A 27,501-nucleotide genomic window follows, 5' to 3' on the forward strand; every position below is an offset into this window, starting at 1 on the left:
GTCAGTGTTGGCTGCGTAATGAGGTGGATGGTTAAGAAATGGGTTGTGTAGTGTCTCTTGGAATCTAAATTCTTTTCCTTGGTTGAGGGGGAAGCAATGTTATTGGAAGAAGGCAGTAGGGAGGCAAATGTTGGCTCTGGATTCAACGCTTTCTCCTCAGGATCTTGGATAAGCCAAGGAAATCATTCTTAATTTAAAAGCTTGTTTTATCTACCATATAGGGCTGCCTGTTCTGTAATGACAGATTCCAGGGTGGCCCTCATAGACCGCTTGTAGGGCCTTGTTCTGTTGTGCATTGTCGTGAGGAATGTTGCAGGGCAGCAGAAGTAGCAAGGTTTGAGAGCCTGGTTTGGGCCTGATGGGTGAATCAAACTTGCCCACCTGATGTTAGCCTGAGGAAGAGGAGGCGAGCTTATCTTATTAGATCAGGCTCAGAGGAGGTAGAATAGGAATGGCTTCACTGGATTGTCGCTGGCTGATTGAAGCCCTATATTGAGAAGAATTCTGAGGTTCTCTGGGCTCAAACAGTGTTTTTCCTGTCCAGTGATTGCAGAGTAGAAAGAGGTATCATATATTTCATGTTTTTGTCAGTGGTCCAGGGCTTCAAGGGTCCCTGGCTTATGTTTGGCATTATGTTGCAATGAACAACTTGAGTGCTCTTTGAAGATAAGGATATTTAATTTCCTGATGAAATTCAACTAGAATTTCCTGATAATTCAACTACAATTGTTGAGTTATTAGGAATTAGGGCCACATGAGAACCGCCTGACCAACCAGTCTCCAGGGAGGTGGGGTTGCAACTGGCAAAGGACTGGGAAATTTGGGACTATGAAACCAGGGTCTTGAACCGTACGTCGCTCTAGCTCAATATGATATTACTTTAGGTTACTTAGTTCCTAATTCTGGGTTCCAAAACATTCTGTGGTCCTGACTTCTGCAGTAGAGGGTCTACCTCAGCCCGCCCAGCTTCCTCTACTTCTGTCTAATCATTGCCTTGGCATGGCCTAAGGGAGTTCTCGTTTTCCAGTTGGTTGTCTTGCTGTGGCTGTTCAGGAAGAACTGGACTAGGTACCTACTTTGAGAACATGGTGTTGTTTGATGTTACCTGCCCTTGGTATTTTACCTGTTCTCCAGCCTTGCCAGATGCAGACAGTACATTATATATATACGAAAACAAAACGAAAACCCAAAAACCAACCAAACCAAAAAACCTAGAGCTTGTCTCAGTAGAAGGGATGCCTCCCTTTGTATTATGCTCTGGCTGTGTCTTGCTGTGTTCTGTCTTCCCTCTGAGACCGAGAGCCCCTCAGAGTGTAGGGCTCTGTGTTATGTCTCTTTAATATCCTACAGCCCAGACATGAGAGAGATGGATAGGCAGGGGAAAAGAAAGGAGGGGGGAGAAGCACGAGAGGAGGAAATAGGGGAGGGGAAAGAGGAAGATCTATATTTAGGGAGAGGGAGAGACACTCACCAAGGGTGTTTGAGTGAGCTTGCTGGCGAGATTTTTGTGTGCGTGAGTGTGCTGGGAAGGGGGTGTGTGCGCCAGGAATGTGTGAGGAGGGCTGGTGCCCTATGGGAGGTTGCAGGCAGGAAGCAGCTGGAGAGGAGGAGGAGCAGCAGCAGGAGCAGTAGCTGCCCTGCTTTTTGTCTCAGTCTCAAAACCCGGAATCGATTGAGTTAGAATTCCACGTCCAGTTGAAGTTTGGCTGCTATTACCTTCAGCAGGCTGGTCATCAGAATCTCCCTCAGCAGAGAAGTGTGGACCAGATTGGATTCCTAGATTTGCAGCCAACAAGACTCCTCCCCAGCCCTGGGGGAATCTCTCTGCCGGGCATTTTTCCTATCATCAACTTTGCACCAGGGAGCCAGCCAGCTGGGTGCAGCTGAGAATAATAGCTCCTTGGCTCTGTTTGTTGGTTGGGCAAGCAGCTGTGCTGTGGCTTAGAAAGTTCATCCTGTGGCTTCTCTCTCAAACCAAGGAGTGCTTCTGAATGGATTTCCTTTTAAAGACAGCACTTGCATTTCTAAAACTTGAGAATTTGTGGTTTTAATGTGTTTTTTTCTTTTCATTTCCTTAACTCTTATTTTGATTGCAGCAGCAAGGTAAGTGGTATTGAGTGTATGACTGACTCTGAATGAGAAGCAGGGACAAAAGCAAAGCATTTGTGGGTGGAATATGGAGCAGCTACATTAATTACATAACTGCTTGAGCCAACTTGCTGGTGGGGGGTCATTATAATGAGTGAAAAACAGCATACTCAGCACTAAGGGTAGAATCTTCACGTGCACGTGTTTATATGCTGATAATCTGACCATCCATTCCTCCTTGGTACTCTCCTGTATGTATATAAATAACCCATCCAGCCCTTTGGATATGTGCATACCTGTATATGAAGAATCTGTTTCTCCCTCTTGATATGTCCATATGTTTATAAACAACCTGTCCATTCTTCTCCTGTGTGTTACATATACATAGACAACTCATTCATTCATCTTATATAAATATACACAAGCCATCTTTCCTTCCATGTGCATATGTATATAGATACATAGGTCCCTTTATCTCATATGCGTATGCATGTACCCAGGTAACGTTCCTATTCTTGTATAGGCCTGTGTATATTCAGAAACCTTTCCATTTTTCCAATGTGTGAGAGTGTGTTTATGTATGTATATTGTCCTTCTGTCTAATGTGAGTATTAATTCATCCTTCTCGTGTGCATAGTCCATATAAACAGGAAAGTCATCTTAAGTTTTCTCAGTTTCAAATGTGTACACACATGGATAACAGATAATGTGTCCATTTGTGTCCTGCATGTATGGTGAAAAAAGCACTATCTTTGTAGATCGAAGACCCCCTTTTAAATCCTGGCTCTACCCAGTGACCTTGGCCAGGTCATTTAGCCTCTCGGAGCTTTATTTTTCTCATTTATGAAATCAGAATAGTAATCCTTCCCTCCTACCTCACAGGATTGTTGTGATGATAAGATAGAAACCTTGTAAACTGTAAAATTCTAAACAAATGTAATTTTACTATTGTAATGTGTCCCTCTAGTGTGAGTTGTCTGGGATTGCACACCTTTGACCCAGCTGCATTGAGATTATGCTCTTGTCTGTGAGAGGTCTCTAAGTCTTCCCTGTGAAGGTGTAGCTTCTGTTGAAGTAACTAGGTTTATCTTGTGGTTTTGCTCAGAGTACTGGACAGAAGCTACACAGAGCTACAGGGTATCTAGAAAGGGTCAGGCTGAGAGAGATAAGGTCTAATCCTCTGCAGATTGGTGCCTTAGTACTATGTTCTTTGCAGCCTTGAGGAGGATTGAGCCTGTCACAAAATGGAAATATGATGCTTCGAGCTAGGATCAAAGTGAACAGGTTAAAGGAAGACTGAAAGAATAGAACATTCTACTGCCCCTGAGATGACAGTCTGCCCTTTGCATCCGCTGCCAGGTTTTGAAGGCTCTCTAGAGTGTCCCCCGCCCTAACCTTTAAAAACTGTGATGTTCAGTATAGTAGCCACCAGCCACATGTGGTTGTTGAGTACTTTAAGAGTGGCTAGTCTAAATTGAGATGTGCTGTAAATGTAAGATACATACCAGAGTTCAAGGACTCAGTATGAAAAACGGAATGCAAATATATGATAAAAAAAATTTTTTAGAAGTTTTTTGTTTTTTTTTTTTTAACTTTATTTATTTTTTGGCTGCATTGGGTCTCCGTTGCGGTGTGCGGGCTTTCATTGTGGTGGCTTCTCTTGTTGTGGTGCGTGGGCTTCAGTAGTTGTGGCACAGGAACTCAGTAGTTGTGGCTCGCAGGCTCAGTAGTTGTGGCCCACGGGCTTAGTTGCTCCGTGGCATGTGAGGTCTTCCCAGACCAGGGCTCGAACCCGTGTCCCCTGCATTGGCAAGCGGATTCTTAACCACTGCGCCACCAGAGAAGCCCTGATAAAATTTTTATATTGATTACATGTTGAAAGAATAATATCTTAGATAATGGGTTAAATAAAATGTATTAAAATTAAATTCATCTGTTTCTTTTTACTTCTTATGTGGCTACTAGAAATTTTTAATTACATATGTGGCTCGCATTATATTTCTATTGAACAGTGCTGTTCTAGAGCCATGATCAGCACAGGGATCAGGGCAGCTCTTCCAGCTGGAGGGCAAGTGGAAGCCCCATGATGGCAACCCTGGGGATGACAGGCGCCACACAAGGTCTCTTTCTACCAGTCTCGTATGCTAGAAAGATACAAGCTAACTGACAGTCGGGCAGAGGCTGGTACTGCCACTACTGTGTTTATTTGCCCTGAGTGAGTCCCCTAAAATTGTGAGCAAGTATATTTGGGGAGAGGTTTCCAACTTAGTTTTACAATGAAAGGGGATTGTAAGCCATCAGTCTAGAAGAAAACCTAGAACTTGAAGGCGGTATGTTGTTATGGGAACAGAAGTGGACTAGAAAGCAGAAAACTTGGATTCTAAATCAGCTCTGCCATCACTCATTTATTCTTTCCATGGCACTGAGTTCTCACTGTGTGCCAGGCCATATGCTTGGCATAGTAATGCCCTGTGCTAGGCATTGGGAACTAAAAAGCAAGGCACAGTTTTCAATGTAATGGAGTTCATACCCACTGTGTGTCTTTAAGCAAGAACCTCCCATTTAGATGTCTCCCAAAGTAAAACAGATTAACAAGAGTGTCATTCTAGGTCAGGTGTTATAAACTTGGGTAATAATGCTTTGGGGAAGCCAGAATAGCTGCCCTGCCTAAAGATTTCCAAAAAAGTTAGAAAATTTAGAAAAAATAAAATTTAGAAAAACATATGATAGACGAAAAAAACTACTCCATAGGCTAGATCACAATGCAGTATGAGATTCCAGGCCTTGCTATTTTCTAAAGAACTCTTCCAACTCTAGCATTTTCTTATCTTGTGTCCCGGATCCTTTTATTCAATGGCAAGATTTATTTTGCTTTAGTTTGAGCACCGTATATGCCAGGCACTGTACTAGGTGCTAGGGATACAGCAATGAACAAAACAGAGTCCCTGCTCACATTCTAGGATAGAGGTTGAGGAGAGAGACAGATAATAAACTAACAAAATATATGATCTATCAGGTGGTAGTAAGTTCTGTGAAGAAACTATAGCAGAGTAAGGGGATAAAGAATATGGAGGTTTGGGGGGATGGATAGGAGAGTGTTCAGGGGCTACATTCCTGCTCACATGGCCTTTTTGGTCTACTCACAAGAGTCATAAGTAGTAAGGAAAAAAGAGCATGATGAGTGCTTAAGAAAAAAATTGTTCTGATACTTGTTAGAAATGGTAAGGCAGACTTTATTCAGGGGGGCTATTATATTGGGGTATTATAATAGGGGAGAGAAACTGAGTCCAACTCTGAATATAAGCATAAGTGGGAATTTATAGTCAAGGAACAGGGTGAGGGTCACTGGATGGAAAATTAAGAGGAAACATCCGGGGAAGGGAGGCATCTGGCTAAACTGACTTGACAGGATTTTTTCTGGAATCAGCCCAGGGTGAGGGATAAGGAATTTGGTCATATACCAAAGGTGGGGAATTTTCACTAAACTGACCCAGCAAGATTCTCGCTGAAATTAGACTAAACAGAGCCCAAGGACAGGAGCCTGGTCAGAAAGAGGACTCAGAGGGGACTGACTCAAGTTTAGTCAAAGAGAGTCTTTGTCGTGAGCATCAGATTCTAGGTGCATCTGTATTTGTTTTATGGTTTGTTATACTCTTGGTATAATAAACCCTGGTACTGCTGAAAGGGAGCCCTAGGAAGGGTGCAGAGTACCCAGCTCTGCTGACTGGCATTCAGTTTTCATTCTGAGTTCTTGATATACCAGCCCTCTGAAGGCTGCATCCTCTTTCATGCTACTGTACATTCCCTGAGGTTCTATCTCCCCTCTTGGATACAATGCATGAAGTTTTCTTTCCTTTACCATGTCCAGCTTCTGGCCTATAAGTGGGGTTCCTCCTAATGCAGGTGAGGAGGGATGGCAAGTTCTAGGAACTACAGGACAGGGACTTTGCTATGCATTTAATTTGGGCACTCTTTATTCCCTTTGGCTAATCTCACTCTTTATACCTTGTGACCCTGATCATTTTCTCTGACAAGATTATCTGTAAGCATTGATTCTTTCCCAAAGATTAATATCTGAAGAGTACCCCTACCTGTGGCCCTAGAAATTCGTTTCCCACCATATTAGCCGTACAACATAATTGGTAAATGGCCCAGGAATGATCTGACCGCTGTGGGTGACGTGTGGGGTAGAAGGCTCAGAGCTCTTGGCTTTTTGCCTTCTGGGCTTGCTTCATACAAAATGAGAGGCTGCTTGATATATGTACAGAGAGCCCTGGCCTATTCCCAGAGGTCTCCCAGTTGTTTCCTCCAAGCCAAGATTTAGGTCAGAAGCAATTTTATGAGGAATACCCACATTCCTAATAACATTTAACTGATAAGTCAGAGAGAGAGGAAAGAATCAGCCATTTCAGAAAGCTGAGGGATTTTTTTCCTCTTGACATTTTTTGGTAGGCTGGTGCTGATTCGGTGTGATTTAAGGGGTCTACTCCCTGACATAGTTCTCAGTTTTCCATCACTGAAGCTTTATTCCTTTTGATTAATTCATTTTGTTTTGCTATGTTCCCTTTTCAAAAGCAGATAACCCTTGAAAGGACTGCCTTATTTTTCCCAGCCTTAGGCATTCCTTAGGAAAAGATTGCAGAAAGGTATGGTCATTTTAGAGCATGTACATATGAAGTATGGAGAGTTGACTTGAGTGGATAGGCCAACAGGATAGAGCAGAGTGACAGCACTGGGTACCTTGAAGAAAACTAGAGGGCTAGGTTTGAGCTGGTTGGGCCCCGAGGCCTCCTTATGCCATCTCAGCTCAAATATTACTTCTTCTCCGTGGCCTTTCCTGTTGTGGTTTTTCTGGGCCTCTCATCACCTTCCCATTCCCCACCCCTGGAATTAAATGCTTGCTTTCTATTACAAGTTCTATTATAACATGTATCACTTTATTTTGTGATTGTTTATATGCCTAACTCTGTTTCCAAGCTTTAATATATTAGAGAGCAGGAACTGTGCCTTATATCCCTGGCACATAGCTTAGTGCCTGGCACATCGATTGGACTGATTTAGAGGTCAAACTGTTTTTCTCACACTTTGGTCCCTGTTATTTCATTCTTGTGGACAGTAGTAGCAAAGAGAGGCTGAAGAAGGAGGTGGCCTTGAATTGGACCTCCTGGCTCTGCAGGTTGCCCTCTCAGCCCATTCTGGCTTCTGGTATCCTATTGGGTTCTGAGCAAAGTGACTGGTTGATTTTCGCTGTGTGGCATCACAGTGAGCTCTGTCCCCTGTTTCAAAGCCTAAATATGTGGGTGACTGAGTGGGTTTGGTGCCTTTAGGGAACCCATATCCCTCGGAGGTGATTCCTAAGTTTAGAGTTCATCTGCGGGCTCTAGCTACCAATTCAGAAGAAGGTTTAGAGGGTTTTGTTTGTTTGTTTAATATGAAAGCAAGCATCTTTGTTTGAGGCTGGGAGGAGTTGCTATGGCAGCTCTAGCTGGAAATTTCCTATTTGTCACTAATGTAGGAAACCAGGCAGCTCTGCCTTTAGTCCTTCAGGATCCTCTGAATACAGTGGCTGAGCCATTTGCCCTCTGTGTGGCTGACCAGCCAGTGTTGCAGGCACTGCATTTTTGGAGGGGAACCTTGCGAGACTGTCCAACCCTATCTGGAATATTAATCTGAGGGGCAGAAGCAGATGGGCCCAAAGTTAACCTGGCCTGCACTGAAGCCATAGCAGGAGAGTCAGCTTCATTTTCGTTCCTGAAAAACTGTCTCCTCTAGACCAAAGTGGGGCTGGCCTTGGAGGACCTGGCAATGAGTTCTGGGCCTCGCTAGCGTTAGAAAGGAAAAGTTTGCCTCCTGTAGCAGTTTTCTCCTTCCTCATGCTTTCAGGCTGCCTTAGGGCAAGCCTCCTGTCACCTGAATGAAATGTTGGGGAGTGAATATTTTGCTCCTCCCTTTTCTTACCTTAAAAAGAAAACTTTTAGAAGAAAGAAAGACTAACAAAGAGTGACACTGTAATGGTAGGGTTCCAGGCATTGCTGTAGACCATTAGAAGAGACTGGGAAAGGTAAGGGTCTGGGGCTGGGATAGAAGTCATCGTTCACTCAAGTCAGACCACTTAGGCAATTGCACACTTGGCTTAGATATTGGTTTTCCTGCTTCTTTGTCCCAGGGTCTTGCCATGTCAGTAATAATAACACTGCAATGCTTTACAGTTTACTCATTACCAGTCTCTCATTTTAGCTTTATAACATTCCTGTGACTATCTCCCCCACTTTACAGATGAGGAAACTAAGGCACAGAGAGAAGTGTTTAATCCAAGGTCACTGGTGAAGCAAGACTCACACTTATGTCTCTGGATTCTCAGTCTAGTAGCACCTGCTCATGGCTTCATGTGGTCATATGCAGAGCTTCCATCTTGGTTTAGTAAGCGGTCTTTCTCTTTGAGAAAAACTTGAAAGGCTAATTGCCAACTCTAGTCCATCAGTCTAGGGACATTGCTCAAAGCTAATACCAGGTGCCAAGACCAAATCGGGGTACCCAGACCTTGCACCTTGGGGAGAAAAGAAATGGGTGGCTTTGGAAATGTAGATTTTGTACTTTTGGGAGGAGAGAGGGAAGAATTTGATGAGTCAGTCCTAGAATTGGGGGCTTTGCTATCTAGGCAGCTGGGCACTAAGCCCGAGACCCAGTAGTTCTGACTGTGCACATAGAGCATTCTCTGTCTCTCTCTGTCTCTGTCTCTGTCTCTCTCTCTCTCTCACACACACACACACACACACACACAAACACACAGACTAGACTGAGTTGACCACATTAGGGGAATGGCTGATCCTGGCTCCTTAAAACATCAGAGTAAAGCAATAATGCTTAAAAAGCAATAATTAGGCCTCTCCAGTGCCTCACAGGATGGATAGAGTTCTCAGATGAAGAATTCCTAGATGAAATAGAGTTTTTACATGAGCTAGAGAGAAGAAGGGAAGAAATGAAAAGGGAATTAATCTAGTTTCTGTCTCTTGATTCTTGGCCTGGTTATTTCCAGTAAAAGGGTCACCTTCATCTTTATCGCAAGTCTTGTGACTTGTTCTTCTGGTTCTTCTTAGTCTGCAGAAGCACAGTGCTTTTTTTTTTTTTTTTTTTGATAGACGTAACTCAAGAAGCACAGTGCTTTTAATTTTCAGACCCAAAGACTATAGTTGGTGACCTTTCCTGCAAATGAATTGCTGTGGGAGCAGTCAGCTTATGTTCTTCACAGACAATTTTTACTTTTTAGGGTTAACTTGAGTACTGGGAAAAGAAAAGGAGGCAGGGGTTTTAGAAGATTTAGAAATCTAGGTCAAATCTAGAAAATAGAGGAACCATCTCCAGTTGAAGAACATGAAGGGTAGCATGTCTCCCACCAACTCATTTTACCTGTCCCGGGCTGACCCAGCAGAGCCAGAGAGTATTGGCAGTCCCATGCATTCCTGGGCTCTCTGCTTCATCCTTTGTACTTTCCACTGTGCTCCTTCCCTACAGGCTACATGTTCCCAGTAAAAACGGAATGGATGCCCACCCCACATAAGGTAACAGTCATCTCTGCCTAAGCTACAGTCACTGGTAGCTCAGAGTTTAGGGGCAAGACTGGTGGCAGGTCTTTTTTTACCTTTTTGGAAAACAGTAGAGCACCCTGGAGCTCTCTCTGATGTAATCAGCTCCCCGCCTGCCACATGCATTGTTCTCTCCAGGCCATTCAGCGGGGCAGAGCAACCCTCTGTTACTCCAGCAGTGGACAGTGCTAGGAAATCACTTTCTTGTCGTGGTCCTTTCTCCAAGTGAAGGGTTGCTATCACTAAACAAAGGGAAAACACTTTGTGCTGTAAGCACAGGCAGGAGCAAACATTTAAGTAGTTGAGCCTTCACCGGAGCAACAAACTGGAGGGGGGAAAAAAAAGAAACATTCCACGTCTTGTCTTTTACTGTGTATGTGATTTGAGCTTTGGTGGTTAAACATCTATATGTTCATTTCTGAGCCTCATGTTGAATTTGTAAAGGTTCAGTCACTCGCTGACTTCACCCCACCTATTTCCCAGGAGTTTGTTTCGATCCTGTTGACTTCGGCTACTTGCTCAGAACACAAGGACTTGATCTGATTTTACAGCAAAAATCTGATGGGAAGCCAAGGAGAGAGAACTGATGGCTTATAACCTTTAAGTCTAGCGTTGGGAGGCAGGTCACTGTTGACTCCTACAGTATTAGAAAGTAGTGTTCTTATTCCCGCTTGACAGCTTGATTCATATTATCCTGCTGCCTTCTGATCCAAGTGCACTATTTTCCTTTTTCACCAGCTGCAGGATTAGAGTCGAGCTAGGATCCAGGAACATGTGCCAGGTTTGAGACCACACATGGGACCATTCTAGGCATCACTGTGGGCCAAGCCCAAGGCATCAGCCAGCAATAATTGCTAAAAATAGACTGAAAAGAACAGGTCAGGGTATTGCCTTCTAACACAATCTCTATTAACCATCCTGACCAGAAACTAGAGGAAGAAGCTGAGAATCACTCAGACCCTGAGGGAGAAAATGAAGCGATTGTTGCAAGAGTCAGAGGAAGAAATCATGGTCACCTTGGGATCCTCCTCCAGGCTTTCCCCAGATAAAGCTAAGGTGGAGACTCTGTGTGGCTTCAAGAGCAAGTCCTCAGGCCCTGCTGGATCCTTACCAGAGGACAGCTTCATGTCCCCTCACTGTGGGTCAGTAGCCTCAGCCATTGGTGGGGATAGAGATGGGTGCCTGGCCCAGCATTGCAGCTTTGGGCAGCAGGCCAGCAGCCAGCTTCCTCTGGGCTCCACTGCCTGTGTTTCAGGGTCTGGCTCTCGGGACCTCTCATCTGCCAGCATGACCACAAGCTGTCAAGAGCCGTCAGAGAGGGATCAAGCCAAGCCCCTTTTGTCCAGAGGCCCTGGCCAAGGCTGTAGCCGTGAACAGCAAGAACCTTTGGGGGATGTAGTGGACTATATCATCAGAGAGCTGCAAGGCATCAGCCATCTCCAAACTGAAATTGCTGAGTTGCGGCAGCACCTGAGCCAAGTCCGGGGTTCAGTGGAAGAAGTCTCTAGCTGTGTAGACTCAGTTCTGAGTGAAATAGAAGGCTTGCAGGTGGGCAGCAGCCCCCTGGCCAAGGTGAGTGTTGGGGGAAAGGCCCAGGAACCCCATGTGGACCGACCTAGTGAGGAAGCCATTCTGTATCTGTATGGACTTCCTGAGCAAGATGGGGAAAATACCATGGAGCTGGTGCACAGCTTCCTGGCCAAACACCTCTGTGTTAATGGCATGCAGTGCAATAGGTACATTAAAGAGGCTTACAGAGCAGGCAGAGCGCCAGCCCCCAGGCCTACTGTTGTGAAGCTTGCCCATCTAGAGCACAGAGACCTTATATTGCAGAAATCCATCCTCTTGCAGAGTTTAGGGATCCGGATTGCCACCAGAGAAGAACCAAGCCGGCCACAGTGCTGCTGTAAGAATCCCCCAAAGGAGTCTCTATCATTTTTGGAACAACAACCTCAGGATTGTAATTTGAATCCTTTAAACCTGGATGAACCAGTTTTTCAGGTGGAAACAGGGGACAGAGGACCAATAACAGGAGTATATCAAATGAGGGCTCAGAATCAACATAGAGAACTCCAGACTCCTGAACAGCAAGGCCTTTGCTTCCCACCCAAGAACGATTTAGCAAAGCCAAGTGATGAGTCTAAGCCAAGGGATGAAGTAAAAGGAACATCAGGAACACCCCAAATTATCAGTGGCACCTGTGGTGAACTGACAGGGAGAGAGGCTTCTCTGTCCAACCTTCATCAATTTGAGGAACCTTCCCTAGAGTTAACCTCAAAAGAGGAGGATTCTGGGAAACCCCAGGTTTTCAAACAGTGTAACCAAGGACTTGAAGCATATAAAGCAGCAAAAATAGAAAACAACTGCAGTAATAAAAGCGAGGCCAGCAGCAGCCTATCATTGTCTGGGTTGCTGAAGACAGAGGACAAACTCCTGGCCTGTGAAGCTGGGCTTGATATTTTGAGCTCAAAGCAGCTAGAGGACCTTTTGACAGATAAGTCCAGAAGGTTTGCAACTCTGAGCTGTGACAACGTGATAGAGGAAATCATCATGGGACCTGAGACTTTCAATGACATGGTTCATATTGACTTGAATAAAGAGGAGGAACGTGCTGCGCAGGTTCTTAAAGATGTCTTTGAAAAGTCCTCTTGTCTGGGTGGCTCACAGGAGGATGAAGATGTAGAAATCAAGTTTTACACAAGTAAACTGGGCCGAGCAATTTACCACTTTCGTTCAGCTTTGCAGGGAGTATTTCAGAAGCTGGAGAACAGTGGGTCCATGACTCCTGAGGACCTGGAAAGCATTGAGAGTGGTTCCCAGTCAGAGAACAGTGATAGACTTCTTGGGACAGTGAGTTCAGGGGGTGCCCAGGATTTCTCAGTGGAGAGCCCTGGGAGTCAGGGGAGTGAGAGCTTGCTCAATGTGGTGTCTGGTGGAGTGGGCATCTCTACACAGGGAGACCAAACCTCTCAGGATCCCAGCAACTTCTCTCTGGCTTCCAATAACTTGCCTCTTGCATATTCATCGCCAGGTTTTGCTCTGGCTCCGTGTCTGGGAAGTGAAACTTGTTCCAGGCCTGAATCTCCCAAACAGGGCAGACTAAGCCTAGAGCAAATGTGTGCAGAGACCATCTACCTCAACAAATGCATCAACAATTTAAAAGATGTTCTAAGAGAGAAAAGACTGAGGCAGAAAAAACTTTTGCACGAGCTAGTACAGAAGACAGACCATCTCTCGGTAGAAGACATGCACCCAGGTATTTCAAGTCTCTGTTTAATGGGTTTACACCTGGCTGGGTAGGGCCTTCATCAGGCCAGCATGAGACCCAGCTTGGTGGTGAGTTTCACAAGGTGATGGGGGAGGTCCGCAGCTTGAATCAGTCTCAGTTACTGGAATATCGATGTTAAGCGAATCCTGTGGGAATTGGAGTGACAGAGTTGAAAAGCAACAGGAAAGGAGTTCTTGTCCGTAAGGAGCTTCCAGTTTATTGGCGGGAGCTTTAGAAATACCTTTTCAAAAGAGGGAGGGGCATCTGGGCAAAAATAGTTTACAGCTGCAGGACTTTTAGGATATTCTGGTGTAAAGTAGGCGTGGGGTAGGAGGCAGGACTAGGGAAAAGAGGCATGTTTCTCACAGGAGCTAGGGGGGCTGATGCAATCCTATGTTGCATTTTAGAATTATTCTCCATGCGCTTCTTGCTGAGATAAGATTACCATTTCTCCAGCAGCTCCACCTCATAGGCCACTGTGGCAATTTCCCTTATCCCGACCTGTCTTCTTCCTAGTACTGGAGTTGACAATACAGAACCTTATTTCTAACTTGGAGCTGTCCAGCCTGACTGTGCTCTCCACAGGTCATATTCCCTTTCTTCCATCTCCAGTTGAAGGGTGCTTACCTAAAAACTACAGAATGGAATGGTTTTTGGCTACAAGAAATGAGAAAACTTTTTTTCTAGGCAGCATGGAGATGATATGTAGCTTTAAAATTACTTCTCCCAATCAAAATTAAATTTATCCAAAGAGCATATGCTTTATTCATCTAATTTTAAATATAAATGGGGTTGTCCTCTTATGCATATAACCTGATTAATCTTTCTAAGGCAAAATTAAAATTATGAAACATATTGTGTTGGCAAAGGTGTGAGAGAACAGGCACTCATACATTGCCAGTGGGATGGGAGTGGAAATTGGTATAACCTCTATGGAAGGCAATTGGTAAAATTTAACAAAATTATGTATACCCTTTGAGCCCCAACACTACTTCCAGGAATATACCCTGCAGGTACATTTTCACCTGTGGAAGGGACATATGTTCAAGGCTATTTTTGAAGCATTGTTTTTAATAGCAATGATTGAAAACAACCTAATGTTCGTTAAGAAAGGCTGTTTAAATAACTTATTGGCACATCCAAACAATGGAATACAGTACCATGCAGCTATGAAAAGGAAGAGGTACCTCTTTACTGAAATGGAAAGATATATTGACATATTAAAGAAAACAAGGTGCAGAACAGTATGTATAAGATGCTGACATTTGTATAAATAGGAGAGGGTAAGAATACACACAAAAACCCACAATGTCTGTTTGTATATGTATAGAATATCTCACAAAGGTACATAAGAGGGAGTTCCCTGGTGGCCTAGTGGTTAGGATTCCAGACTTTCACTGCTGTGGCCTAGGTTCAGTCCCTGGTCAGGGAACTGAGATCTTGCAAGCCACATGGCACGGCCAAAAAAAACCCCAAACAAACAAACAAACAAACAAAAAACCACAAATATACATAGGAAACTGATACAGGATTGCCCATGGGGAAAGGTATTAGGTGAAAAACTAGTGGGATGAGAAGGAGATTTTTTACTGTATACCCTTTTATAATTTTTAGAATTTGAATCATGTGAATATAATACCAAGTCATAAAATTAAATTGAAAAATTAAAATCATGTTCCTTTCAAATATCCCTAGAGCTACTCTTTATAGCTTATCAAAAAAAGTCTAAATTCCTTCATTTGGCATTCAAGACCACTACAGTTGGCCTCTAGTTTACATTTCCAGGCTTATCTCCCATTCTCCCACTGTACTCCACCTAGAAAGAAACTGCTGTCTCACAAATTTGCCTTATACTTTGTCTTCAGCATATTGACATATACATCCTTCCTTCTAGCCTAAGGTACTGTGTTTACCACATCAACCTAGCAAAATTTACTCAATTCTTTAACATACAGCCAAAGTATCACCTCCTCCAGGAAGCTTTCTATAATTCCTCAACTACAAGTGATTTCTCTCTCCTTTTAACTTTGCAGCCCCTTTTCTTTCTCCCTGGGCATTTAGAAATTATTATATTACAGCAACAGTAGAAACTACAAATATCAAAACAGTACTTCCTTACTAACTCTTTAAACCTTGCCTAGAGTTGATGTTAGCATGAGCATCCAGAACTCTGGGGCCCAATTCTTCAAGTTGCAGAGTTTCCCTTCTGGGCTGACATCCTGCTGGACGATGCAGGAACTTGTGACAGCAGCAGAGATAATGAGACGAAGGAGATTTTCTGAAACACCAGTTAGAGATCAAGCCAGAGTTCTGGGTGCTTACCAAGATCCAGTCTGGTCTGTGGGCTACAGAGGGGGTGGTGGAGAGGCTGCCAGGCAGTGGCAGCATCTCTTCAGTGCTAGGTCCAGCCTGACTCCAGCACCATGCCATAAAGCAGGAGGAATAGAGGAAGGTACATAAATACACAGGCTGGCCTCTCACCACCAATACACTCGGGTTATAGAGTCCACAAGAGCAGTCACCCTAACCTGGTAAACTGATTCAATACAACAGTGATTGCTACCACAACAAAACATTTGAAAAAGCTTTCTTCACTGCTGTGCTTGAGACCTTATAGGGCCTAAGCTGATTAGTAGTATATTACCTTTAGTTTGAGTTCTTTTTTTTTTAATGCTTTTTCTTCCTTTTTTGGGGGGGTGGGGCGGGGTACGTACCAGGCACTATTTGAAGTACTCTCACATGCATTACATTAAAATTCCATTTTTTCATTCCTGCCACTACCAAAATAGCTTTTGTCAAGGCCATCATATTGCCAAACTTCTAGTCCATTTTTAGTTCTCTTAGTCAATCAGCAACTTGATGTAATTGATTACTTCTTTTTATTATAACAGCTTTTTAGGTATTTATATACCATAAAATTCATCCTTAAAATCCCTTAAAAATGTACAACTGAGTGGTTTTAGTATATTCAGAGTTATGCAACGATCAATTCTAGAACACTTCCATCACCCCCAAGAAGAACTCCCTATCTATTAATAGTCATTCTCCAATCCCCTTTGTCCCCAGCCTCTGGCAACCACTAATCTACTTTCCATTTCTATGGATTCTGGACATTGCATGTAAATGGATTTATATAATATGTGACCTTTTCTGACCGGCTTCATCAACTTAGCACGATGTTTTCAAAATTGACCCATGTTGTTACATATATGGGTACTTCATTTCTTTTTGTGGCTGAATAATATTCCATTACATGGATATAGCACATTTTGTTCATCCATCCATCAGTTGATGGACTTTTGTTTTGTTACCACTTTTTGGCTAGTATGGATAATGTTGCTATGAACATTTATGTACAAGTTTTTGCATGGACATATATTTTGATTCTCGGGTATATACCTAGGAATGGAATGCTGGGTTATATGATAACCCTGTGTTTAACATTTTTGAGGAACTTCTGGACTGTTTTCCAATGTGACTGCACCATTTTACACTTCTACCAGCAATGTATGAGAGTTCAAATTTCTCCACATCCTTGCCATTCTATTTTTATTATAGCCATCCTAGTGGGTGTGACTGGTATCTTCTAGTTTTGATTTGCATTTCCCTAGTGGCTAATGATGTTGAACATCTTTTCATGTGCTTATTGGCCGTTTTTATATTTTCTTTGGAGAAATGTCTATTCAAATCCTTTACCCGTTTTTAAATTGAGTTCTTTGTCTTTTTCTGTTGAGTTGTAAGCGTTCTTTATATGTTCTGGCTATAGGTCCCTTATATACAAATTATACAAATATTTTGTATATATTTTTTCCCCAATCTGTAGGTTGTCTTTTCACTTTCTTGATGGTGTCCTTTGAAGCATAATTTTTAAAAAAATTTTATTGTGGTAAAATATACAAAACATAAAATTTATTATTTTAATCATTTTAAGTTTGTTCACATTATTGTGCAACCATCACCACCATCCAATCTCCAGATCTTTTTCATCTTTCCCAGCTGAAACTCTGTACCCATTAAACTGACTCCCCATTCTCTCCTCCCCCCAGCCACTGGCAATCACCATTGTACTTTCTGTCTCTATAAATTTGACTGCTCTAAGTACGTCATATAAGTGTATTTGCACAATATCTGTCCTTTTGTGACTGGCTTATTTCACTTGGCATAATTTCTTCAAGGTTCATCCGTGTTGTAGCATATGTCAGAATTTCCTTCCTTTTTAAGGCTGAATGATATTCCATTGTATGTATATATACTACATTTGTTCGTCCATTTATCCATCAGTGGACACTTGGGTTTCTTCTACCTTTTGGCTATTGCAAATAATGCTGCTATAAACATGGGTGTACAAATATCTGTTGGAGTTCTTGCTTTCATTTCTTTTAGGTATATACGCAGAAGTGGCAATTCTGCCAATGGATCATATGGTAATTCTCATTTTTTTTGAGGAATTGCCATATTATTTTCCACAGTGGCTGCATCATTTTACATTCCCAACAACAGTGCACACAGGTTCTAATTTGTCCACATCCTTGCTAAATAACACTTGTTACTTCCTGGTTGGTTTTTTGTTTGTTTTGTAATAGCCATCATAATATGGGTATGGAGTAGAGTACAAAAGTTTTAAATTTTGATGAAGTTCAATTTATCTATTCTTGTGTTAATTTTGCTTTTGGTTTCATAGCTGAGAAACCACTGTCTAATCCAAGGTCACAAAGATTAACTCCTGTGTGTTTTTCTAAATGTTTTATAGTTTTATTTAGCTATTACATTTAGGTCTATGATTCATTTTGAGTTGATTTTTGTATATGGTGTGAGATAGGGTCCAACTTCCTTCTTAAGCATGTGTATGTCTAGTTATCTCAGCACCGTTTGTTGAAAAGAACATGCTTTACCCATCGAATGGTCAAAAATCAACTGGCCATAAATGTAAGAGTTTATTTCTGGACTCCCGATTCTATTCCATTGATCTTTAGTCTATTCATATGCCTCAATTTCTTTTTTTTAAAAAATTTTTTGGCCACGCCACGCCACATGTGGGATCTTAGTTCCCCGACCAGGGTTCAAACCCGTGCCCCCTGTGTTGGAAGCATGGAATCTTAACCACTGGACCGCCAGGGAAGTCCCTTGATTTCTTCTTTTTTTTTTTTTTTTTTTCTTGCGGTACACGGGCCTCTCACTGTTGTGGCCTCTCCTGTTGCGGAGAACAGGCTCCGGACGCATAGGCTCAGTGGCCATGGCTCACGGGCCCAGCCGCTCCGCCGCATGTGGGATCTTCCTGGACTGGGGCACGAACCCGCGTCCCCCGCATCGGCAGGCGGACTCTCAACCACTGCGCCACCAGGGAAGCCCGATTTCTTCTTTTTGAAATACTTTCTTCACCTGGCTTCCAGAACACCTCTCTGTCTTCGTTCTCTTCCAACAGTATTGACCATTCCTTCTCAAGTCATCTTTGCTAGTCCCTCCTTATCTTCCCAACCTTGTAGTATCCCAGGATTCAATCCCGACTACTACTTTTTATTTATACTCACCTCCTAGGTAATATGTTTCAATCGCATGATTTTCATAAGCATTTCCAGATTTATACCTGGCCCAGATATTGTCCAGGAACAGCAGATTCCACATCTACTTAACATCCACATTTCCTTGTGAATAGGCATCTCAGATTTGACGTATCCAAAACCAAACTCCTGATCCTTCTCCCAAACCTGCTTTTCCTATAGTCTTCCTTAACAGTAAATGACAACTCTATTCTTGCAGCTAGCTGCTCAGGCCCAAATCCATAGAGTCATTCTTGACTTCTTTTCTTTCACAACGCATATCCAATCAGTTAGTAAATTCTGCCTGCTTTGCCTTTAAAAAATATCCCGAATCTTACCACTAACATCTTTATGTAAGTCACCATTTTCTCTTGTCTAGATGATTGTGGTAGTCTAACTGATCTCCCTGCTTCTACCCTTGTCCCTCTACAGTCTGCTCTCCCAAGCCAGAGTAATCCTCATAAAATGTGAGTCAGATCATATCACTTCTCTGTTCAGGACCTTCCAGTGATTTTTCTGTCTTACTCAGAATGAAAGCCAAAGTGCTTATAAGGGCCTGTAAAGCCCTATTTGAAATGGTACTCTGTAGCAAATTTGTTCCATGACACCCGTCATGCTCTTACCTAAGGCTTTGCACTTGCTGTATGTTCTGACTGGAATACTTTTCTCTTACCACTCTGAATAGCTTCTTTACTCATTTCCTTCAGGTCTCTGCTTAGATGTCACTTTATCGATGAGGACTCCCTGACAATCTTTTATAAAATTTTAATAGTGTAACATCACCACAGAGGGCAATATCTTTTCCCCTTGCCTGAATTTTTCAGCAGAGTCCCCATCATACATGATACAGTACACATAGTTCCAGATTCTGGAACAAGAATGCCTGTTTTGAATTTTGGCTTTCCCACTTGCTGTGACTTTAGGCAAGTTTCTTAACATCTCTGATCTTCATTTTAATCAACAGAAAATGGAGATTATATTAGTATTTACCCAGTAGGGTTGTTGTGAGAAATAAATGAGCTTACTCAAATGAAATGCCAGATGTGTAATGTGTTCACTTGGTGTGAGCTACTGTCATCATCTTCATCATCATTATTAGTTGTCTGCTCCTCCTACTAGAATAGAAGCTTCTCAAGATCAGGGTTCACTGCTGCATCAGCATGAGAACAGTACCTAAAGTGCCGTAGGTTCTCAATAAGTATTTAAGAGATGAATCCTCACACTAAGCCTGGCAGATTGCTGGTCTTATCCTCTTTTTACAGATAAGGAAATGCAGGCTCAGATAAGATGAGTGCCTCAAGCCTTTTGACTCCCAAGTAATGGAGTTAAGATTGTTTTAACAGTGAGGAAGTATGTCACTTCCTTATAAGGTAGACTATCTGGAACAGTGAGATCATTCTTAGGGGTCAGGAATTTTCCTGCAAAGAAGGTGTTATATAGACATATGTCACTTAAATTGAAAACTAAATCTCAATGGAAAAATCCTAAGGCATTTTAGGCGGTTACGAAGCACAAAAAATTTGATTCCTAACAAGAAAAAGTTTTTTTAAACAAGAAAATGTTTGTCCAGTGAGTGGGACAAACTGAAGGGACTAGTACAGCAGTTCTTTGGGGTCTGGAAAATGGTACAGGCTATTGACTAAGAGACCTATCTTTTCTCTTAGGCAAGACACATGTTCTTTTTTTTATTTTATTTTTTTCAATTTTTTTTTGAACTTTATTTTTTTATACAGCAGGTTCTTATTAGTTATCCATTTTATACATATTAGTGTATATATGTCTATCCCAATCTCCCAATTCATCCCACCATCGCCACCACCACTGCCCCACCCCACGCCTTCCCCACTTGGTGTCCATATGTTTGTTCTCCACATCTGTGTCTCAATTTCTGCCCTGCAAACCAGTTCATCTGTACCATTTTTCTAGGTTCCACATATATGCGTTAATATACGATATTTGTTTTTCTCTTTCTGACTTACTTCACTCTGTATGACAGTCTCTAGATTCATCCACATCTCTGCAAATGACCCAATTTCGTTCCTTTTTATGGCTGAGTAATATTCCATTGTATATATGTACCACATCTTCTTTAGCCGTTCGTCTGTTGATGGGCATTTAGGTTGCTTCCATGAGCTGCCTATTGTAAATAGTGCTGCAATGAACATTGGGGTGCATGTGTCTTTTTGAATTATGGTTTTCTCTGGGTATATGACTAGTAGTGGGATTGCTGGGTCATACGGTAATTCTATTTTTAGTTTTTCAAGGAACCTCCATACTGTTCTCCATAGTGGCTGTATCAATTTACATTCCCACCAACAGTGCAAGAGGGTTCCCTTTTCTCCACACCCTTTCCAGCATTTGTTGTTTGTAGATTTTCTGATGATGCCCATTCTAACCAGTGTGAGGTGATACCTCATTGTAGTTTTGATTTGCATTTCTCTAATAATTAGTGATGTCGAGCAGCTTTTCATCTGCTTCTTGGCCATCTGTATGTGTTCTTTGGAGAAATGTCTATTTAGGTCTTCTGCCCATTTTTGGATTGGGTTGTTTGTTTTTTTAATATTGAGCTGCATGAGCTTTTTATATATTTTGGAGATTAATCCTTTGTCCGTTGATTGATTTGCAAATATTTTCTCACATTCTGAGGGTTGTCTTTTCATCCTGTATGTAGTTTCCTTTGCTTGGCAAAAACTTTTAAGTTTCATTAGGTCCCATTTGTTTATTTTTGTCTTTATTTCCATTACTCTAGGAGGTGGATCAAAAAAGATCTTGCTGTGATTTATGTCAAAGAGTGTTCTTCCTATGTTTTTTTTTTTGCGGTATGCGGGCCTCTCACTGTTGTAGCCTCTCCCGTTGCGGAGCACAGGCTCCGGACACACAGGCTTAGTGGCCATGGCTCACGGGCCCACCCGCTCCGCGGCATGTGGGATCCTCCCAGACCGGGGCACAAACCCGTGTCCCCTGCATCGGCAGGCGGACTCCCAACCACTGCGCCACCAGGGAAGCCCCTATGTTTTCCTCTAAGAGTTTTATAGTGTCTGGTCTTACATTTAGGTCTCTAATCCATTTTGAGTTTATTTTTGTGTATGGTGTTAGGGAGTGTTCTAATTTCATTCTTTTACATGTAGCTGTCCAGTTTTCCCAGCAGCACTTATTGAAGAGGCTGTCTTTTCTCCATTGTATATCCTTGCCTCCTTTGTCATAGATTAGTTGACCATAGGTGCGTGGGTTTATCTCTGAGCTTTCTATCCTGTTCCATTGATCTACATTTCTGTTTTTGTGCCAGTACCATATTGTCTTGATTACTGTAGCTTTGTACTATAGTCTGAAGTCAGGGAGTCTGATTCCTCCAGCTCCATTGTTTTCCTTCAAGACTGCTTTGGCTATTCGGGGTCTTTTGTGTCTTCATACAAATTTTAAGATTTTTTTGTTCTAGTTCTGTGAAAAATGCCATTGGTAATTTGATAGGGATTGCATTGAATCTGTAGATTGCTTTGGGTAGTATAGTCATTTTCACAATGTTGATTCTTCCAATCCAAGAACATGGTATATCTCTCCATCTGTTGGTATCATCTTTAATTTCTTTCATCAGGGTCTTATAGTTTTCTGCATGCAGGTTTTTTGTCTCCCTAGGTAGGTTTATTCCTAGGTATTTTATTCCTTTTGTTGCAATGGTAAATGGGAGTGTTTCCTTAATTTCTCTTTCAGATTTTCCATCATTAGTATATAGGAATGCAAGAGATTTCTGTGCATTAATTTTGAATCCTGCAACTTTACCAAATTCACTGATTAGCTCTAGTAGTTTTCTGGTGGCATCTTTAGGATTCTCTATGTATAGTATCATGTCATCTGCAAACAGTGACAGTTTTACTTCTTCTTTTCCAATTTGTTTTCTTTTATTTCTTTTTCTTCTCTGATTGCTGTGGCTAGGACTTCCAAAACTATGTTGAATAATAGTGGTGGGAGTGGACATCCTTGTCTTGTTCCTGATCTTAGAGGAAATGCTTTCAGTTTTTCACCATTGAGAATGATGTTTGCTGTGGGTTTGTCGTATATGGCCTTTACTGTGTTGAGGTGGGTTCCCTCTATGCCCACTTTCTGGAGAGTTTTTATCATAAGTGGGTGTTGAATTTTGGCAAAAGCTCTTTCTGCATCTATTGAGATGATCATATGATTTTTATTCTTCAATTTGTTAATATGGTGTATCACATTGATTGATTTGTGTATATTGAAGAATCCTTGCATCCCTGGGATAAATCCCACTTGATCATGGTGTATGATCCTTTTAATGGGTTGTTGGATTCTGTTTGCTAGTATTTTGTTGAGGATTTTTGCATCTATATTCATCAGTGATATTGGTCTGTAATTTTCTTTTTTTGTAGTGTCTTTCTCTGGTTTTGGTATCAGGGTGATGGTGGCCTCATAGAATGAGTTTGGGAGTGTTCCTTCCTGTGCAATTTTTTGGAAGACTTTGAGAAGGATGGGTGTTAGCTCTTCTCTAAATGTTTGATAGAATTCACCTGTGAAGCCATCTAGTCCTGGACTTTTGTTTGTTGGAAGATTTTTAATCACAGTTTCAATTTCATTACTGGTGATTTGTCTGTTCATATTTTCTATTTCTTCCTGGTTCAATCTTGGAAGGTTATACCTTTCTAAGAATTTGTCCATTTCTTCCAGGTTGTCCATTTTATTGGCATAGAGTTGCTTGTAGTAGTCTCTTAGGATGCTTTATATTTCTGCGGTGTCTGTTGTAACTTCTCCTTTTTCATTTCTAATTTTATTGATTTGAGTCCTCTCCCTCTTTTTCTCAATGAGTCTGTCTAAAGGTTTATCAATTTTGTTTATCTTCTCAAAGAACCAGCTTTTAGTTTTATTAATATTTGCTATTGTTTTCTTTGTTTCTGTTTCATTTATTTCTGCTCTGATCTTTATGATTTCTTTCCTCCTGCTAACTGGTTTTTGTTTGTTCTGCGTTCTCTAGTTCCTTTAGATGTAGGGTTAGATATTTTATTTGAGATGTTTCTTGTTTCTTGAGGTAGGCTTGTATTGCTATAAACTTCCCTCTTAGAACTGCTTTTGCTGTATCCCATAGGTTTTGGATCGTCGTGTTTTCATTGTCATTTGTCTCTAGGTATTTTTAGATTTCCTCTTTGATTTCTTCAGTGAGCTCTTGGTTATTTAGTAATGTATTGTTTAGCCTCCCTGTGTTTGTGTTTTTTAGGTTTTTTTCCCTGTAACTGATTTCTAATCTCATAGCGTTGTGGTCAGAAAAGATGCTTGATATGATTTCAGTTTTCTTAAATTTACTGAGGCTTGATATGTGACCCAATATGTGACCTATCCTGGAGAATGTTCCGTGCACACTCAAGAAGAAAGTGTAGTCTGCTGTTTTTGGATGAAATGTCCTATAAATATCAATTAAATCTATCTGTTGTACTGTGTCATTTAAAGCTTGTGTTTCCTTATTAATTTTCTGTCTGTATGATCTGTCCATTGGTGTAAGTGAGATGTTAAAGTCCCCCACTATTACTGTGTTACTGTCGATTTCCTCATTTATAGCTGTTAGCAGTTGCCTTATGTATTGAGGTGCTCCTATGTTGGGTGCATATATATTTATAATTGTTATATCTTCTTCTTGGATTAATCTCTTGATCATTATGTAGTGTCCTTCCTTGTCTCTTGTCACATTCTTTAAAGTCTATTTTATCTTATATGAGTATTGCTACTCCAGCTTTCTTTTGATTTCCATTTGCATGGAATATCTTTTTCCATTCCCTCGCTTTCAGTCTGTATGTGTCCCTAGGTCTGAAGTGGGTCTCTGGTAGACAGCACATATATGGGTCTTGTTTTTGTATCCATTCAGCAAGCCTGTGTCTTTTGGTTGGAGCATTTAATCCATTCACATTTAAGGTAATTATCAATATGTATGTTCCTATGACCATTTTCATAATTGTTTTGGTTTGTTTTTGTAGGTCCTTTTTTTCTCTTGTGTTTCCCACTTAGAGAAGTTCCTTTAGCATTTGTTGTAGAGCTGGTTTGGTGGTGCTGAATTCTCTTACCTTTTGCTTGTCTGTAAAGCTTTGGATTTCTCCATCGAATCAGAATGAGGTCCTTGCTGGGTCAAGTAATCTTGGTTATAGATTCTTCCCTTTCATCACTTTAAATATGTCATACCACTCCCTTCTGGCTTGTAGAGTTTCTGCTGAGAAATCAGCTGTTAACCTTATGGGAGTTCCCTTGTATGTTATTTGTCGTTTTTCCCTTGGCACTTTCAATAATTTTTCTTTGTCTTTAATTTTTGCCAATTTGATTACTATGTGTCTTGGTGTGTTTCTCCTTAGATTTATCCTGTATGGGACTCTCTGCGCTTCCTAGACTTGAGCAGCTATTTCCTTTCCCATGTTAGGGATGTTTTCGACTATAATCTTTTCAAATATTTTCTCTGGTCCTTTCTCTCTCTCTTCTCCTTCTGGGACCCCTATAATGCAAATGTTGTTGTTTTTAATGTTGTCCCAGAGGTCTCTTAAGCTGTCTTCATTTCTTTTCATTCTTTTTTCTTTATTCTGTTCCGCAGCAGTGAATTCCACCTTTCTGTCTTCCAGGTCACTTATCCATTCTTCTGCCTCAGTTATTCTGCTATTGATTCCTTCTAGTGTATTTTTCATTTCAGTTATTCTATTGTTCATCTCTGTTTGTTTGTTCTTTAATTCTTCTAGGTCTTTGTTAAACATTTCTTGCATCTTTTCGATCTTTGCCTCCATTCTTTTTCCAAGGTCCTGGATCATCTTTACTATCATTATTCTGAATTCTTTTTCTGGAAGGGTGCCTCTCTCCACTTCATTTAGTTGTTTTTCTGGGGTTTTATCTTGTTCCTTCATCTGGTACGTAGCCCTCTGCCTTTTCATCCTGTCTATCTTTCTGTGAATGTAGTTTTTGTTCCACAGGCTGCAGGATTGTAGTTCTTGCTTCTGCTGTCTGCCTTCTAGTGGATGAGGCTATCTAAAAAGCTTGTGCACGTTTTCTGATGGGAGGGAAGACACAAGTTCTTAGAAAGGCTCTTGTTCTCTAAGTCCTGAAAGTTCAAGTTCCTTTTACTACAGAAAAACGCTATATGTGCTAAACCCTCAGACTACAAAGGTGTGATAATATAGTATATGTAATTATTGCTCTCAAGAAATTCACAGTGTATAAAGGGAGATGTTTATACAGACAATTAACAATGAAACATACTAACAACATACTATCATAGAAGTGTGCAGCACAAAAGCATGGGTACCATGTATTCATAGTAGAGAAGCATCTAATTCTGTTTTTGAGAGGAAGGCAGATAAATTTTCATAGAGGCATTAATATTTGAGCTAAGTCTTTTTTTGTTATTAATACCATATCAATTTGCAGTTTTACAGGAACCAAGATTCATGTTCCTTAGGTGCTAATGTACTTTTATGTTGCACGCACATAGACGCACACACAGTTTAATTAGTAATTTTTCACCTATAGATTTTTCTTAAAAAAACAAAAAATTCCTGTGTGGCACAAAGATCTGTCCAAATTAATCTAAACACAGCAGTAACAAAACAAAGAGCTAGGTGTGGAGGCTTCCAGTGCAGAAAAAGGTCCTTTGGAGGGGAAGCCCAAAAAGATGATCAATACACTGACTTCCTGGGAGGGCAAAGGATGGGGATGGAGAATGCATTCCCTACTATGACATGAAATCAGTTAAACATTTCAAAAGGAAAGGGGGCTAAGAAAATAAGAAAGTGGAATAAGGCAAGGGTACCTTTTACCCATCTAAATTCCTAAGTAATTTCCTCAACAAAGTAGAAAGAAAACTTCCTTCCACTACCTTCTACAGAGCTGCACTGCTTTGGGACTGTCAAAGATTGTAGCCTTTAAAGTCCCCAGTGCATATTCCCTCTGGATTATCATGGCTATGAGTTACAAGTTGAAGGAGCTCACAGATGATTTTCTTTCAAGTTTACTGAATTTTCATGTTGGAAAGGGAGGAAGACACTTAGAAGTCTCAAATGGGGATCAAAGATTACCAAACGTCCTCCGTCTGATGTCAACGTGAACTGTTTTGTTGTCTTTTAATTGTGCATGGAGCCCGTCAACACAATTTGGCCCTGCCTGGTCACCCTTACCTAAAGCTTCTTGGAAAACACTCTCAAAAGGGGCACGCTGCACCACGGTAGAGGTGCCAAGACATTTTATGTGCCTGAAAATGAAAGGAATCCTCAAACAACACACACCCAATAAGCTAGCCTCCAAGTTAAAGCTCCATATGAACCACAGAATGCACTTCCCTACACTAATCTGTGGTCTCTTAACCACAGACACAGTCTCCTCTCAAGCCAGCTCAGCTTTGGTCCTTAGGGTAAAACGATGAGCACAAGTTAAAGATGTACCATATGAAGGAGGAAGTTGTAGGGAAAAGAGAAAAGAAAAAAAGGCCTTTGTGTTTCTGTAGTTCACCTCTTGAGACTATTTCCCCACCCACGGACTGAGACAGGATTACAATAACTCAGTAACTGAGGAGCCCACATGCAGATTAATTTTGTTTTGAGCTAAGTCTTAAGAATCAGTCTGAGCTCACCCAATAGATGCAAGAGGCCAGGTCATGGAGAACCTTGACGGCCTTGTCAATAGATTGAATTTTCTTCTTTAGACATTATGGGGAGCTCTGGGAAGAACAGAAGGACACAATCGAAGTAGCTTTGACATGATGTGTACAATGTATTGATATTTAAGATAGTGGAGGAAGAGAGAATCCTTTCCAATTTGAGTCACAGGGTCAGTTAAAGTGTTCCTTGCCTAGTTTTCTTTTTCAAAGGGAATAGAGTGCTCTAAGGAAGTAGGGAATAGATGTAGAAGAGACATGTCCGCTTTCCAGGAAGTGTCTTTTTTATCTCACCCACTTTTCTGAAGCTGCACTGTTTTGGAGGATTCCTGTTCCTGAATTCATTCTTCTGTCAAGTCAGGTGACCCATTAGGTCATCAGAAGTAGCTTGAAAAATCGGGAACT

The 27,501-nt window shown here is 41.5% G+C and overlaps 1 protein-coding gene across 14 annotated transcripts in view; it reads left to right on the forward strand.

Annotated features, from left to right (window-relative positions):
• UNC13B (unc-13 homolog B) overlaps nt 1-27,501 on the forward strand; it is a 217,056-nt gene that overhangs the window by 148,489 nt on the left and 41,066 nt on the right. The gene's annotated exons all lie outside the window — the stretch shown is intronic.

This window comes from Delphinapterus leucas, chromosome 6 (genome assembly GCF_059928025.1).
Source record: "Delphinapterus leucas isolate spDelLeu-1000000601 "Yukka" chromosome 6, BTC_Dleu_Yukka2, whole genome shotgun sequence".
Classification (NCBI taxonomy): domain Eukaryota; kingdom Metazoa; phylum Chordata; class Mammalia; order Artiodactyla; family Monodontidae; genus Delphinapterus; species Delphinapterus leucas.